Source organism: Sinocyclocheilus grahami, unplaced genomic scaffold (genome assembly GCF_001515645.1).
Source record: "Sinocyclocheilus grahami isolate Dianchi unplaced genomic scaffold, SAMN03320097.WGS_v1.1 scaffold1078.1, whole genome shotgun sequence".
Lineage (NCBI taxonomy): Eukaryota > Metazoa > Chordata > Actinopteri > Cypriniformes > Cyprinidae > Sinocyclocheilus > Sinocyclocheilus grahami.
Window position 1 is genome coordinate 256,242 of NW_015506257.1, and position 16,546 is coordinate 272,787.

Below are 16,546 nucleotides of genomic sequence, written 5' to 3' on the forward strand. Positions count from 1 at the left end.
CCCTTCTAATGAACAGGTTTGACTACTTGCCATGAGTACCAATCTTAATGTTTAAGCATATAATATATAATAGAATATATTCTACGTAATTGTGTGCTTCTAATTTTATACCAATAGTTTGAAGAGGACCCTTTTCTATTCTAACACAACAATGCCTCTGTGTATAAGGCAAGGTTAAAAAAAGATTGATTCAGTCAGTGTGGAAAAACTTGACTGGTCTGCATAAAGCCAAGGCCTAATCGCAGCTGAACACCTCTGGTGTGACTTTAAATGCAGACCTTGAGCCAAAAACTCATCACCAAACACCTGTGACTTGTACATACATATGGATAAATGTATTGGGACACCCCCTTCTTTAGAACAGAAAAAGGCACTAACAAAACTGTGGCATCAAAGATGGAAACATAATTCATGTATTTAAAAATTGTATTTCCATCATTTTGCCACAGTTTTGGAAGTGTCTAAAATGATTGTTCGCATATGTACAAGTCATTGTGTTTGGCGATGAGTTTTTTTTTTTTAAGTTTTATTGAGTTTTCCCAATACTTTGGGCAATATAGTGTATGTTTGGTGCGGTAGGGGGCCCAACCTCATATTCTTTCATAGGGCCCAAAATTACTAGTGGCGCCCCTGAGCACAGGGGAACACCTCCCACTGTAATGCGGCTTCCTGCCAAGATTCAGTCTAAGTGATCAGAAACCATTAAGCAATAACACCTTGATTATGAGCACATTATCAATCATTTCACTGAGCGAGCTGGTTGGTCGGCATGGGAGGTAAATAAGCATCTGTTTTGCACACTTTAACTCTCAGTTCAGTTTTACCGACAGCATTGTGACTACATTTGTTATCTAATGTTAAGTTATGGCAATTTGCCCTTCACTTTACAGTGCTTGTACCAATCTGGTAGATTTCATGCATTGCAAAGGGCATAAGATGAAGATAAGAACATTCTGAGAAAACATAAGTAGCTTATCTTCACCCCGTAATGGGAGGTAGACCTGTGCCGCTTCAGAATGGCAGTGCACTCTGAAACGAATGTAATGAATTCTCAAAAGATGCTAATGAATTCTGGGAAGGGATTGAAGAGTGGTGAGTCTGTTCTGTATTAGCCTGCGCCCTCCGCTCATATGTAGGCTTGGGATAGAGCCGCGTGATTGGATGTGCTGATCCTGTTTAAATATCTCTCCTGGATGGGCGCTTATCAGGAACAGCCACCCTTCCCAGACTGCACTCTTAAAGTGCTGTCACATTTGTAAAGCAGACTGAAAAGATGACTGTAATAGCCAGAACCTTTTTGACCAGTTGCTGACATATTGCATGCTACTTTTGGGACTGTTTTCAGACTGATAGTTTGGTGGAGGATAAAAGAGCAAGCCTGATGATTTTTTTTTTCTTTTTCTTTTCTTGTTTCTTTCTTTTTCTTTTTATAAATGAGATGACTGGGAAGCTGTCTTAACAGACATATTTTACCTGGAAATTAAAATTTCCACATTCCACTTTCTTGCTTTCTTGGAACACAAAAGTTTTTAAGAATATCCTGACGACTCTTTTCAATGTAACAAAGGTGAATGAGTAGTGTGGCTGGTAAAATACAAAATGAAAAGATTAGATTAGAATAGAATGTAAGCTTTTATTACTATGGCAGGGTTAACCCTGTAAAATTTGCATAAAACTCCTAAAACACACATGAACGCTAACAGGTTATGCATGCTTTTACAAAGTACCATAAATTTCATAAAATAAGTATAAGACTCATGCGCTATATTAAAAATCATATTGTCTGTGGCTGTTCCACAGACATGCTTGCGATCTGTAGGGGACAGGGCTTTTTCATCCTATGCTCCTAGACTTTGGAATGTACTCCCTTCTTATATCAGAGATGCACTGAATCTAAATACTTAAAAAAAATAAAAAATAAAAAATTAAAAAAAATTTAGGTTAGCTTTTTCTTGATTATCTTAATTTTTTTTATTCTAGTCTGTTCTTTTAATTTGTGTTCTGCATGTGCTATGTTTTTATCTGTTTGTTTTATGTCAACTGCCTTGAGAAGCTGCTTTAAAGGCACTATATAAAATAAATTGTATTATTATTATATTGATACACTACCGTTTAATACCATTTTAGGGTCGTTTTTTTTTTATATATTTAAAGAAGTCTCTGATGCTCAAGACTGCATTTATTTGGTCAAAATACAGTAAAAACAGTAATATTATTAAATATTATCCCAATTTAAAGTGACTAACTTTAAAATATATTAAAAAGACAAGTTATTAGTTATTAGATAATTTTCAGCAGCCATTACTCCAGCCTTCAGTGTCACATGAAGCTTAAAAATCATTCTAATATGCTGATTTGCTGCTCAGAAACAGTTGTGCTGTTTAATATTTTTGTAGAAACCATGATAATTTTTTTCAGGAATCTTTGATGAATATAAAGTTCAAAAGAATAACATTTATTTGAAATAGAAAGTTTGTAACATTATGAAAGTCTTTACTTTCACTTTTAATTTTTAATTAAATTTATTGCTGAATAAAAGCATTAATAAAATATAAAAAAAAATGATGACCTCAATTTTAATTGAGTGTTGATGCCCATATGTATATAAACACCACTGACCATCGCAAACTCCTATAAAAACACTCTTCTTCAGCGAGTGGCCATTATAAAACACTTGCCAGACATGTGACCATACTGAAATGTGCTCGTGCAAAAAGCTATCGGAGAGCGCACATACACAGTCTGTTTGATTGCACATTAATAATAACGGACTTGCACTCGTCTAATAATGTACGATTGCTGTATGTCACTTTAATTTTCTTTACCTCCATTACAATCTTCATCCATCTAAACTTTACTGGTGAAATACTGGTTTGCTTTATTCAGCCCATACAGGCTAGTCCTGACTTCATAGTTCTTATTAATCGAGGTATGTTTGTTCCCACCAATCACTGAACAAGTTCAAGTGTTAGTTCACCCAAAAATGAAAATTCTGTCATTAATTACTCACCATCGTGTTGTTCCAAACCCGTAAGACCTTCGTTCATCTTCAGAACACAATTTAAGATTTTTTTTTTTTTTAATGAAATCTGAGGGCTCTCTGACCCTCCCATAGACAGCAAGGTAACTAACACGTTCAAGGTCCAGAAAAGTACCAAGATGATCGACAGAGTAGTCCGTGTGACATCAGTGGTTCAACTATAAAGTTACGAAGCTACGAGAATACTTTTTTTTTAACAAAAATAACAACTTTATTCCACATTTTCGTCTCTACTGCGTCTCTTTGGACGCGCGTTCACGACAGTATCATGACAATGTGGAATAAAGTCGTTATTTTTGTTTTCTTTGCGCAAAAAAGTATTCTCATAGCTTCGTAACTTTACAGTTGAACCACTGATGTCACACGGACTACTCTGTCGATCATCTTGGTACTTTTCTGGCCCTTGAACGTGTTAGTTACCTTGCTGTCTATGGGAGGGTCAGAGAGCTCTCAGATTTAATCAAAAATATCTTAAATTGTGTTCCGAAGATGAACGAAGGTCTTACGGGTTTCGAACAACACAAGGGTGAGTAATTTGAGTAAATTTTTGGATGAACTAACCCTTTAAGTTTACAGATGATGACAAAAGCGCATTAGTGCTAGCCCTAACTGAACTCATATTACAGATTACATTGCAGTGCCTGCAGTTCGAAAAAGTATTTGTATGGAAGTTTAAGAGAACAGTCTGGGCGGTTCTCGGCCAGAGTAAAATCGCCCAAAAAGGGGCGGTACTCCACATAATGTGACTTGACGCTGATTGGACTATATATCCAGAGACAGAACAAACAGTCTAGAACAGTGACCGCTAACGTAACACTGTGGTTGAATGTGATAGAAAAAATCCCTCCCTTTCACACTTTGGTGGTGCGTCGCCCAAATACCCTAATGAAGAATCAGCTTCGGTCATTCGATTGTAATGACCGAAGAAAGTCATGCATATTTAAAACATTGTGTTTTGAGCAAACTATTGATTTATCGATGGGTATGTGGTTGTTTTATTATTGTTTTTTAATGAGTTCGACCTTGTGTTAATTGTTGCCCTGTCGTTAAACTTTTTTTGGCTTCCATTTTCTCGTTATCATTAAATGAGATCCCTTTTTCGTTTTACCAAGCAGCTAATGGTCGGCACAGTGACCACCCGTCTCTCATGTAGTTGTGCTTTTAGCAACAGCTCATTTGGCAAGCCAGCAATATTTTACACGTAATTTGGCACTGGTTCATTGTTGATAATTAAATACTAACCCTTTCAGTGTGAACACAGTTTGCATTTATAAGCTGTGTACATAAAGAACCTTTTGTTCTTTAGTTCATAAAGGTCAGGGGTCTATTTCTCCATCCTTTATGAATTTTCTCTTTTGATGAAGCATGAAGTCAGGAATTAATTTGGTTCTTTGATTCATTCAGTAGTCTATCAATTAGTCGTTGTAGTGCTTGCAAAGCAGCTCTGCATTGAAATTCTTCTTTTTCTTTTCCACAGGTTTCTGGAATTAGTTCAGCTTGACTGCTTAACGTACAGACTCCATTCAAACATTTTGTAGATATTTCAGCCTTTAATGTGGCATTTTTTTATATATACATTTTATTTATATTTTTATTAACAGGTTTTTACAGGACATTATTATGTTACTGTTTGCACTGCTAGATCCTTCAGGAAATGCAAGTCTAGATTTATTTATTTATTCATGCATTCAAGTCTAGATGATAGACACACAAATGACATTGTTACAAACAGATATGCAGTGATTTCTGCTAGGCTTAGGAGTCTGCACTAGGAGCAGTCCTTTGCCAGGTCGCCTGTTTTCTCCCTACAGCCCCACTTGGAATTCAACTCAACAGCCCTGCAACAGTGAATGTGTAACCTGTGATCCATCTGCTGCTTCTAGAGTTCTTAAAACTGACCCTGAAATATTCTGCCTTTGCTTTGTATTTGCAGCCGTAAATGACGTCTGGGCTTTGCAGTCCATAGAGCTGGAAGGAGACAACCTCTGCTGGCTTACTAATGGATAGTCGTGACTAGGATAGCTTAAATAAAAACACACAGTGTTGTTTATTCGATCTATTCAGAAAGTACCTGCTAAAATATCTAGTTCTTTATAAAGCATTAAAGTTATGTAGACCCTGTCTATAGAAGTTTAATTAGTTAGAGATCTGTTTCTGACGTGGTTTTATTCAGTAAGTAGTCATACATAGCACGTCATAAAATTGTTTTGATACCAAAGACTACTTGGTCTTATGCTCTTTCCGTTTCCTTGTAATAGTTAGCATCTAGATAAACTGACCAGTTTATTAGTATTATTTTACATTAAAATTTTATGCATACATTGGTAATCACCTATGGTTTGCTGTATTTATTAATTTATTTTAATTTCTTAAAGAAATTAATACTTTTGTTCAAGGATGCATTCAATTGATCAAAAGTGACAAATACATTTTAGTGTTACCAAAGATTTCTATTTCAAATAAACATTTTTTATTTTAAGCTTTGTATTCATCAGAAAAAGTCTGGAAAAAAAACAGTATCTTAGTTTCCACTAAAATATGAAGCAGTACAACTGTTATGGTAATAAAATAATATGTTTTTAAGCATTAAAGCAACATACTAGAATTATTTCTGAAGGATCATGTGACAATGAAGTAATGATGCTGAAAATTTAGCTTTGCTTTCATATATAAATAACTTACATTAATGTATTTTAATTTGATCTATTATTTCACAGTATTACTAGCATTATACTATTTTCTATTTTTACTCATAAAATGTTTACTTTTTTAATCAAATAAATACACAAGAGACTTCTTTCTTACAGATTTGTATATACTGCATTCTGTGTCCTTTTTTTTACACTATGTCTAACATGCCGTCTCTAATATCATCTATAATACTTGCTAGTAGTTAATAGTTAAATTTCTGGGCAGGTAACAAAAGGATGCTGATTCTAACACTGCAAACGAATGGTTCTTTAACTACACCAATGTGCCCTTTAGCAAGATCCAGGCGAATATCACTGTAAACTGTCTTGATGGCATTGCATAATATTCTTGGTAACACATTCCCCCAAATATGTAGCAATAATAATAATGAAGTCCTATTAATCTTACTCTCCGCTTCTCTGAAATCCCACAGGTGAAGAAGAGTATTTTAGAGGAGGAGATATACTGTCCACCTGAGGCTTCAGTGCTGTTAGCCTCTTACGCCGTCCACGCTAAGGTCAGTGCTCTTTCTAACACACCTGTCTTTTTAAACCCTTCTTTCCTTGATAGACACAGAAAGGTGTCGAAGCTAATCCTTAACCTCCTATAGATGTCCTTCAAGGTCTGCATCTATCCCATTACACTCTTCCCTCAGAAAGAAGTGCATTTTATTAAGCAAGTGTCAGTTTGATTGACAGCTCAGGGGCAACAAAGAACACGAGATTTATCCAAAAGCCTTAGCTAACTGCACACAGCTCACCTTGTGCCAATTTAGAAATCGCACTCTGTTTCTCTCCGACTCGTGTCAGACACGGAGCAACGCTGGCTCTAAAAACTGGATGGGAATAGCTAAAGCTTTTGTTTGCTTTGTTAACGCAATTTGTTAGCTTCACATGGCAAGGCAGTTTGTTAGCTGGTGTTTGAGCCTTGTGCTGGTGTGCTTATATCTTTCAATGGCTTCTCAAGGCTTTTTTACAGCGGCTTTGGGGAAACATGCTATTTTGATTTCAGAGTTGTCATGTATATGATTTATACCAAACTGATCGGTTTTTTTTTGTTTTGATATTGTAGCTGTAACAAAGAAAATCATATTTTTTTGCATTAGTAATTCTTATTAAATTAGTTTTACCATCCTAGTGTTTGTTTTTAACTCAGATCTATTTTTGCATTGATTCCATGTCTTAGACATTTATGTTACAAAAGATTTCTTATTTCACATAAATGCTGGTCTTTTCCACAGGAATATTAAATGGCAAAACTGTTTTCAACATTGATAATAATAAGTAAATTTTCTTGAGCAAATCATATTAGAATGATTTCTTTTAAAGATTTTTTTTTTTGGCATTTTTATTTTGGTAGGACAGTATAGCAGTGACAGGAAGCAAAGTAGGAGAGAGAGAGGGGCGGGATTGGGAAAGGTCCACAAGCCGGGACTTGAACTCGGGATGCCCGGAGCGCAACGGCACTATATGTCGGCACACTGCCCACTAGGCTATTGGTGCTAACATTAGAATGATTTCTAAAGGATCATGTGACACTGAAGACTGGAGGAATGACTCCTGAAAATTCAGATTTACCATCACAGGAATAAACATTTTAAGATATATTAAAATAGAGAACAGTTATTTTAAATGGTAATATTTCACAACATTATTTTTTACTGTATTTTTGATCAAATAAATGCAGCCTTGGTGCACATAAGAGACTTCTTTCAAAAACAAACAAAAAAGTATTAGCGACCACAAATTTTTGAACAGTAGTGTTCAATTTGGATTTGAGTTTTTGAAGTATTTGATTCAACGGATTATCCAAAATTATTACACAGCTCTGTGGAATACTTGATTCTGATTGGTCAGTCGCAACATTATCCTTTGATAACAATCGGTAAAAGCTGATAACACAGGCTCATCCGAATAACTGAAGTGGGCGCTATACTCTTGCTAGGAACAGTTTTTCTTCGTGGAAGCTTTGCGTTTGGCTAGCTAATAAAATATAAAAACTCAATGCAGTATTATGTGTAGAATTATTTAATTATGTCATCCTGATATCGCAGACTTGCTCTCTCGTTTCATACAAACGCAGCTGCTACCATTTTTGCGACGATTGTTTTGTACACTATAATGGATAATAAGATAACTAACAAAACGGTAAGATTTTAAAACAGTTTTGTCTTAAATCAATATCTTTTATCTCCATAATTATCCATGTGTTGAAATGTTGTGTAATAAGTGGTATGACTGCACCATATCTCTTAAAGGCAGAGTAAGCGATTTCTGAATGTTGATATTTGAAATCACCAAAACAAACACGCCCCTACCCCAAAAGGGTCTTGCCCCTATTTTGATAGCTCCGCCCCACATATACGTACGCAACCCAGGCAACGATTAGTTCTGTGAAACAAAGCAAAACCAATGTTACTCAGTGTCTACGGACGTGAGCGGTGCAGCTGATCCGATATTTACACGGGTCCTACTTCTTGCCTTATCGTTCCGCAGACATTTCCTCTTTTGTTTTTTATCCGCCATCTCTATCTTTCTGTCGCTCGACTCGGCTAATGTCCGTCCCATGCACTGAAAGCTCTCTCCTCCACATCACGAGTAGACACGCCCCTTATTGCTGATTGGCTACAAGTTTGTTTTGCAATTCGGCCCGAATCAGTTTTCTAAAGTGTTTTTGAAAAATCACATACCCTGCCTTTAAATGTCCGTCTAGTTTGAACTTGTTGCTTGCTTACAACTGCTGTCTTCACAGAAGCTTTGCGTTCAAATGTTTCAACTCAAATCAATATTTTGTGTCTAATTATTTACTTATGTGGCAAGTAGCTGTGTAATAAGAGGGATAATGTATATCCAGCCGGTTGTTATCGCAGAATAACCCCCTTCAGGGTGATACAAGACCTCTCCGCTTCGTGTCGGGGTCCTGATCGCCCTGTCAAGGGTTATTCTGCGATAACAACCGGCTGGATGTACAATATCCCTTACATAGTTACAATTAAAATATAAACCATTTTTATTGAATTCTACATAAATCAAATACATTTACATTTAATGTTACCATTATATGAAATATCTTGTAATTTTAGATTTTGCTCATTCTGCCAACTTGGTGCAGTATTATAATTTCAGTTGATGTTCAGTTACAGAAATGCATTTCTTTGGCTTTGAATGCAGCTTGTCCTCAAAGATTTATCTGATTTACAAATGTGAGTAGCTACATGGCGGATTTCTGTCTCCATTTAATACCACCAGGTGCAGGTTTGGAGTTATTCAGAAAGACAGGAAGTTAAAGAAGGCATGAGAAAAGAGAGCGAAGAGATGTAAAGAGTAAGAATAAAAAAAGAGGCATAGGCAGATATACACAAGTAAGAAATAAAAAAAAAAACTGGAAGAGAAGATCGAACAGAGAGGAGAGGCTGAGATGGCAGCAGTTTCTCCCTTACTGTGAAATCTTGTTCTTAATGCAGGAGCGAAGCTTTAGACAGCAACCATTCACACAGACACTTTCAAATGGGGATGCTTTCACATGCCAGTCTCATCACAGCTGAGCAGCGGGAATCTATCCGTAGAGCTCAAAACGACAAACCAGTGTGACACTGATGGAGTATTATTGTCTTGCCTTTCTGATTCTGATGATCTGCTTGTTCTTCAGTTTCTGCAAGCAGTCCACAATCTGTAATGATGTTTATTCTGGAAGATAGTTATGTTCATATGCCTTTTCTTACAGGAGTATTCCGAGCTATTTTTATGTACTGCATCTGTGGTGTGGTGTTGATAACCACAGACAATTTCCTCAGTGTTTAGAAACAAACATATAGGCAGTAAATACATTGATGTCAATTTCACACGGTTTCAAAAGTATAACCAGAATGTGTTTGCATAAGACTGGTGCGATGTATGTTATAGCCACTTGTAGCATTTGGACCAATCAGACACACAACTTTTTGTTATATTTAACAAATAATATCTAACGCCCCCTCACCTAACCAAAGGGCCAATTACGAGGGTCTATGGACCCTTCCCCCGAAATGCACCTAACACCTCAGAAAGGCAGAACAGGCCTCTGGTTCCATGGTAACCAATGCTGATATCACTGGTTTTATTGCCTAAAGGAATGCGGGCAGATAAACTCCCTCATTTTCCTCATAAGAAAGACACATAATGCCCAGAGAAATGGACTGTTCTCTAATTAATTCATAGGAAAACCTTTCTTTGATTGAATACACATATCCTTCAGGTCATTGTGTATACCATTACTGTTCTTGTATATTGTCTGTTGTATTGTATGCTGTTTTATGCATGTTATGATAGACCACTAGTTAATATAACCTCACCTATATCATGTTTGGTCTTTATGAATTAATCTTCGGATGATCTAACTGAGAGTGCTGTAGCGAATTTAGCTCAACGACAGGAAATATGAATAATTAACCATAACTAGTTATAATTAACTATTCATATTTTAGATCCTGTTTGCTCATAACCGGAGTCACTAATCATGCAGATTTACGTTACAAGCTTTTGTAGAATTGTACAGTAAGAAAGTTATTTCCCTTAACCAGGAAATTAACGTTCTTAGAATTGACAAGACAGTTGACCCTGAGTGGTCAGCTAAATATCTACAGCGGATCTAAAATATGAATAGTTAATTATAACTAGTTATGGTTAATTATTCATATTTCCTGTTGTGAGCTAAATTCGCTACACACTCTTTCAGGACCAGCAAAAAAGGAAATAAATATTTGCTTTCAATTTGTATATTTGTGTGGGTATCAGAATGGGATGTGGATGTGCACAAAAGTTTGAGGCCAATAAGATTTTTTTTATAGAAATTATTACTTTTTTTTTACACAAGGATGCATAAAATTGATCAAAAGTAGCTGTAAAGACTTTTACATTGTTACAAAATATTTCTATTTCAAATAAATGCTTTTCTTTTAAACTGTTACTTTCCACAAAAAATATTGATAAGAAAACAGATCGGTATATTAGAACGATTTCAGACTGATTATGTGAGGCTGAAGTCTGGAGTAATGGCTGTTGAATATTCAGTTTTGCCATCACAGAATTACATTTTATTTAGTTAATACATTAATAATTTTTATAAATTTAAATTGTTACATATTTAAAATTTTTAAATTGTAATATTTCACAATGTTACTCTTTTTACTGTGTTGATCTGTATTTTGATCTTCTTTCAAAAACATTAAAAAAAAATCTTACCGACCCCAAACTTTTGAATGGTAGTGGAATTTTTTTTTTTTTTTTAAATATCTAAGATATTCTGCATCATTTAAGTCCCATAGTCAATGTACAAACCAACCATTTTGCTGTTGCAACATCTGTGTAAAATGTAATCGAGCAATTATCTTTTAGAGCACCTTTATTTTTTACTCTCTACTTATCTTACCCATAATGCTTCTCATAAAAACTCACAGCTGTATTTCATCTTATTTTGATTTGAAAGAGCTTTTATGTTTTATGCAACAGCATGTTACTCAATTCACTTTAAGTGAGAGCAGGTGAATATAATGGTTGTTTTTTATGACTGTGTGTCCATTTTCCCCCCCTCTCTCAGTGTTCATAATTGAGCTCATTTTGATTTCTCATCTTGTTTCTGCAGTATGGCGATTATGACCCTAATGTCCACAAGCCGGCCTTCCTGTCCCAAGAGGAGTTGCTACCAAAGAGAGTGAGTTTGATGTTGAGATGGGCATCGCTCCATGCTAATTATGCTGATTATGTTCGCAGAGCTCTGTAACGAGCCTGTAAGGCCTCCTGTTGGGCGTTAGATGTAGTGAAAGCTCTCGGCTGGAAGCATTCGCTCGCATGTCAGTAAGTACTGAGAAAGAGCGTTTGTTTACTCCACTGACATTCAAAATCGTCTGAAGGATTTAAATAGTCCCACTTAATTAGGAAATGTCCTTCAGCTCTGTTAGCCATCGTGTTTGGCTTAACTTTTTTTACTCTGTTTGACTCTAGGTTTGGTTGATCGTCTGAACCTGATTTCTTTTCCACCCACTGTGTTATTTGGCTCAAAATATTTGTGAAATCAATATGTTTACCAAAATATATACTTTGGTAAAAAGCAGCCATTTAGCGCCTTAGCTAAAGTGACTCAGGAGAAGAAAAACTTGTTTTGACCACCAGTCCAGAACTTAACTCCATTATCTGGCCCAAAAATGTTGCAAAAGATAAGCTATTTTATAAAGGTAATTTATGTGGAGATCAGCTACTATGAGAAATGCATTGTAATTATATGCCAAAAATATGGCATGTAGAAAATATTGATCAAAAATACAGTAAAAAAAAATAAAAGTAATATTGTGAAATATTACAATTTAAAACGACTGTTTTTAATAGATTTAAAATAGAAGTTATTCCTGTGATGGCAAAACTGAATTTTTACTCCAGTCTTCATTGTCACACAATCCTTCAGAAATCATTCTAATATGCTGATTTAGTGCTTATAATCAGGGTTCCTACGGGGTTTGGAAAAGTATGAAATTTGATTTAAGCATTTTCCAGGTCTGGAAAAGTATGGAAAAATATTTGTGTTTCCAGACTTTTGCCCCTATTTAGTTTTTTTTCTAATAGAAAATTAAGAATTTAATGAAAATAAATGTATTGTACAAGAAGTGAGACTTCATGGCAGCTGTTTAGTGATTCTTTAGTGATTGTCAAATATGCATTTTTTTGATTATGAAAAATGCAGGTTATAAGCATTTTGGGTTTCTTCTCACAATTCTTAGCACTGTATTACATAGCCTCAAGGACCTTTGCAAAAATAAAAAATATACAGACTTTAAAGGGGTCATATGATGCGATTTAAATTTTTCCTTTCTCTTTGGAGTGTTACAAGCTCTTGGTGCATAAAAACGATCTGTAAAGTTGCAAACACTTATTCTTTATAAAAGTTCAGAGTTAACCACGCCTACCTAAAACGGCTCGTTCTAACACGCCCCCACATACCTACGTCACTATGTGGGAAGATTTGCATAACGCCTCCCAAATGTTCACGCAAAGAAGGCAGGCGTAACTTTTATTCTCACTGTAGTTTTGTTGACGCTGCAGCCATGTCCTGAAGGCGCTGTGTGCTTCATTGTGAAAGCGAAACTACTTTGTTTGGTCTTCCAAAAGAGGACGATATCCGCTTCGTCCTGCCTAGAGCTGATCTGTGCTGGTCGCTGAGGGAATACATCAACTTTCACCATGGACAAAGCGGAGTCCAGCCCGCCTCAGTTCACTCTATCCCGGCCTCAGCGCACGCTAAGCCGGGGCTTCCCCTCTCTCGGCCGCTGTGTTTTTCATTGCCACTGATGATTCAAACGCGAGTTTTGAGCAGTAGAGTATGACAGAGTTTGTCATTTCTCTGATCACAAATGCAGACAGTTTTATGTTTACGCGGTGCAACGCAATGCGTAAAAAGACAGTATAAGTCATTATAATTAGTAATTATGTCCCCACTGGATGCAACAAATGCCTCGTTTGTAATGGGTTGTCTCCTCCCTGATGGCAGCAGACTGAAGAAGCTGTGTGTCGGGTGGGTGGGATCACCTGCAATGCAAAGGGCTTTGCGGGTGAGACGGGTGTTGTAGATGTCCTGAAGGGAGGGGAGAGAGGCACCAACGATCTTCTCAACTGCTCTCACTATGCGTTGAAGTGTCTTGCGGCAGGACGCGTTGCAGGCGCCATACCACACAGTGATGCAGCTGGTCAGGATGCTCTCGATGGTGCCTCTGTAGAAGGTGCAGATGATGGGGGCCGGGGCTCTGGCTCTTCTCAGTTTGCGGAGGAAGTAGAGACGCTGCTGTGCTTTCATTACACCAAAATACACAAAATAATGTTCTTTTTAGCAGCATCATATGACCCCTTTAATGTGTGCACGAGAAACCATTAAACTTGGCATATGCACACTGAGCTACCTGTTGTGCCATCAACCCATTTCGCGGTGTGGTGTCTTGGCCGCCATAAAGTATGCGTTAAAGAGACCTAAGGCCTTGAAATATTGCATACTGCTCCAATGAAGGCCAAATTTTAAACATTTTTACAGTACCAGTCTTTTTTTTATAGACCCTTGAACTTGGCAAATTTTGTCATCAGCCCATTTTGTGTCATGGTTTCTGTGCCGTCACTGAGAATGTGTTAAATTGGACATTATGCCTTGAAATTAGAGGTAATACAATAAGGAAAGCCAAATTTTGAGCAAGTAGATCTCTGTTCTTTTCAATTCATGGGCATCCATGCTCTCACTTTATTCATAGTGATGCACAAAGGAAATAGGTTAGATAAAACTAGAAATTGTAATGCATAAGCATGCAAAAAATTCCCATGCGCATGTGAATAGTTTCTCGAGGGCATGCACACAAGAAAAAAGTTTCTTGTGTGCATGTAAAAGTCTGTATTTTTATTTTTATTATTATTATTTTAGGGACTCTGTAGGTTGTCACTTCGAGAAAATCAATAATAATAATAATAATAAAAAAATGGAGAAAATAAAAATATTTACAGATGACTGTACTATATACTAAAAGCTGAATATAATGCTCTATGAACCATTTATGTTAAATATGGTCTGAAAATCTACTGAGAGGTTTGGAAATTTGAGTCTGGAAAAGTATGGAATTTTAAAATGGAAAATGGTAGGAACCCTGTATAATAGTAATAATAGTATTATTATTAATGTTGGAAGCAGTTGTGCTCTTTAGTATTTTTTGAAAACAGGATTTTTTTGATGACTAGAAAGTTTAAAAGAATGTAATTTATTTGAAGTACAAATTATTAATCGTTATACTATAATTTATAATAATAATAGCAAAGTTATAGATGTTATATTATAAATGTTTTGCTGTCACTTTTGACCAATTTAAGGCATCTTTTCTGAACAAAAGTTTCAATTTCTTTCAAAAAAATCTTTTGAAATCGTAGTGTATGCCATCAACAGTTGTTCACGTCCCTTTTTTAGATGGAAAGCAGCTTTCATTCCAGCAAACAAAATGAATACTGATGTCAAGCAGAGTCTGGTGCGCACCAAGAGCTCCGTTATGAAAACTCCCTGATGAGACAGTTAAATATGGAGACAGATCAGCCTCAAAAATAACACATTTGCAAAACAAAATTCATAAATGCACAGCACAATTTATATTTACAAAATCCGATTCGTAAATTCAAAACACAATTCATAAATACGCAAGTAAAAGCATAAATATTTCCCCAAATGCTCACACAAATGCATCGTACCTAAATACATTTAAAATGTTTACACAGATATGTATATAACAAGTTCTTGAATTAATTTCCATCACACATTTATGAATGATGTTACATGTATTTATGGATCGTTGAATCTGCATTTGCAGATCATCACACATGCGTGGACTGCTTTGAATTTGTGTGCGGTATTTTTTTTGAGGATATTCCGTTCAGCCAATCGCGGTGAGCTTTTAATCCACCAATCAAAATGCTCTTTACTGAACAGACTCGAGAAGCTCAAGCTGCGCTTGTACTGTGCAGTGTTCCATGATCGGGTCCTTGATGTAAAGACATTTTAATGGATACTCTTTTTTTTTTTTTTTTTAGCACCTAATTACAATTTCTACAAAATCACATTATGATTTATATCGTTCGCACAAAATACAGCTACCCGGTTAGCCTGCTGTCTTATACACCAAAGATGCACATACAGTACCCTGTTTATTCAGATCAATCTGTAATGTTACCAAATAAGTGTTAAATGTCCAGATATTTCATTTAATAACAACAATTCTGTAATGTGTTCTGTTGTTGTTGTTAGGAGTAGTAGTATCAGGTTCGCAGTAGCTTTTGATCAGGCATTAAAAACAGCTATCAGCACCTAAGGGAGTACCCCCCTTAATACTCACAGGTATTTGGTACAGGCCAGCTTGATCGGGGGCAGCCTGTGGGTCGTCCGGGACCCAGATCAGTGCCCCGACCTCCATCAACGGGCACCGGTCAGTGAAGTGTCCGGGGTCCCCGCAACGCCAACAGGCCGGCCCAGACTTCCCCGCCGCCCTAGTGGCAGGAAGTGGGTCAAGGGACTGGCGTGGAGAGAGCGGGAAAAAGGGTCGTCCGGGACCCAGATCAGTGCCCCGACCTCCATCAACGGGCACCGGTCAGTGAAGTGTCCGGGGTCCCCGCAACGCCAACAGGCCGGCCCAGACTTCCCCGCCGCCCTAGTGGCAGGAAGTGGGTCAAGGGACTGGCGTGGAGAGAGCGGGAAAAAGGGAAATGCTGTGGATCCCGCCCCGGCTAGCCCCGCCCCCCTGGGTGGTGCTCTCAGGCCAGCGGCAGACTCCGGAGGCGGCCCGCCCCTTCCCTGGGGAGGGACTCGAGGAGGGATTCCCGCCCGCGGTGGGCGCGGCCCCCCGGCGGGGGCGCGGCCCCGGGGGGCGGCCCGCCCCTTCCCTGGGGAGGAACTCGAGGAGTGATTCCTGGACGGGACCTAGGAAAGGGGACAGGACGGGGGGGAAGAGGGAACATTAGGAGAAGAGAGAGAGAGACACCGCCGGCAGGGATTCCCCGACTCCTGGGCACGCCACCATCTGGTCCTCCGCCAACTGGATGGCCAGGTCCAGCGACGCCGGGCGGTGGCACTGGACCCACTCCGCCGTCTTCTTCGGGAGACGGCCGATAAACCGCTCCAGCACCACACGGTCGAGAATCTGCTTGGCGTCGCTTCCCCCGGCCAGCAGCCATTTGCGGCAGGCGTCCCGGAGCTGCTGAGCCAACACGAAGGGCCGGCCACTTTCCCCTAGATCCAGCGAGCGAAACCGCTGGCGATGTTGTTCTGGGCTCCGGC

General features: G+C 37.9%; 1 pseudogene; it reads left to right on the forward strand.

The window, feature by feature from the left end:
- The window catches only part of LOC107566475 (merlin-like), a 47,895-nt pseudogene that overhangs the window by 16,766 nt on the left and 14,583 nt on the right, over positions 1-16,546 (forward strand).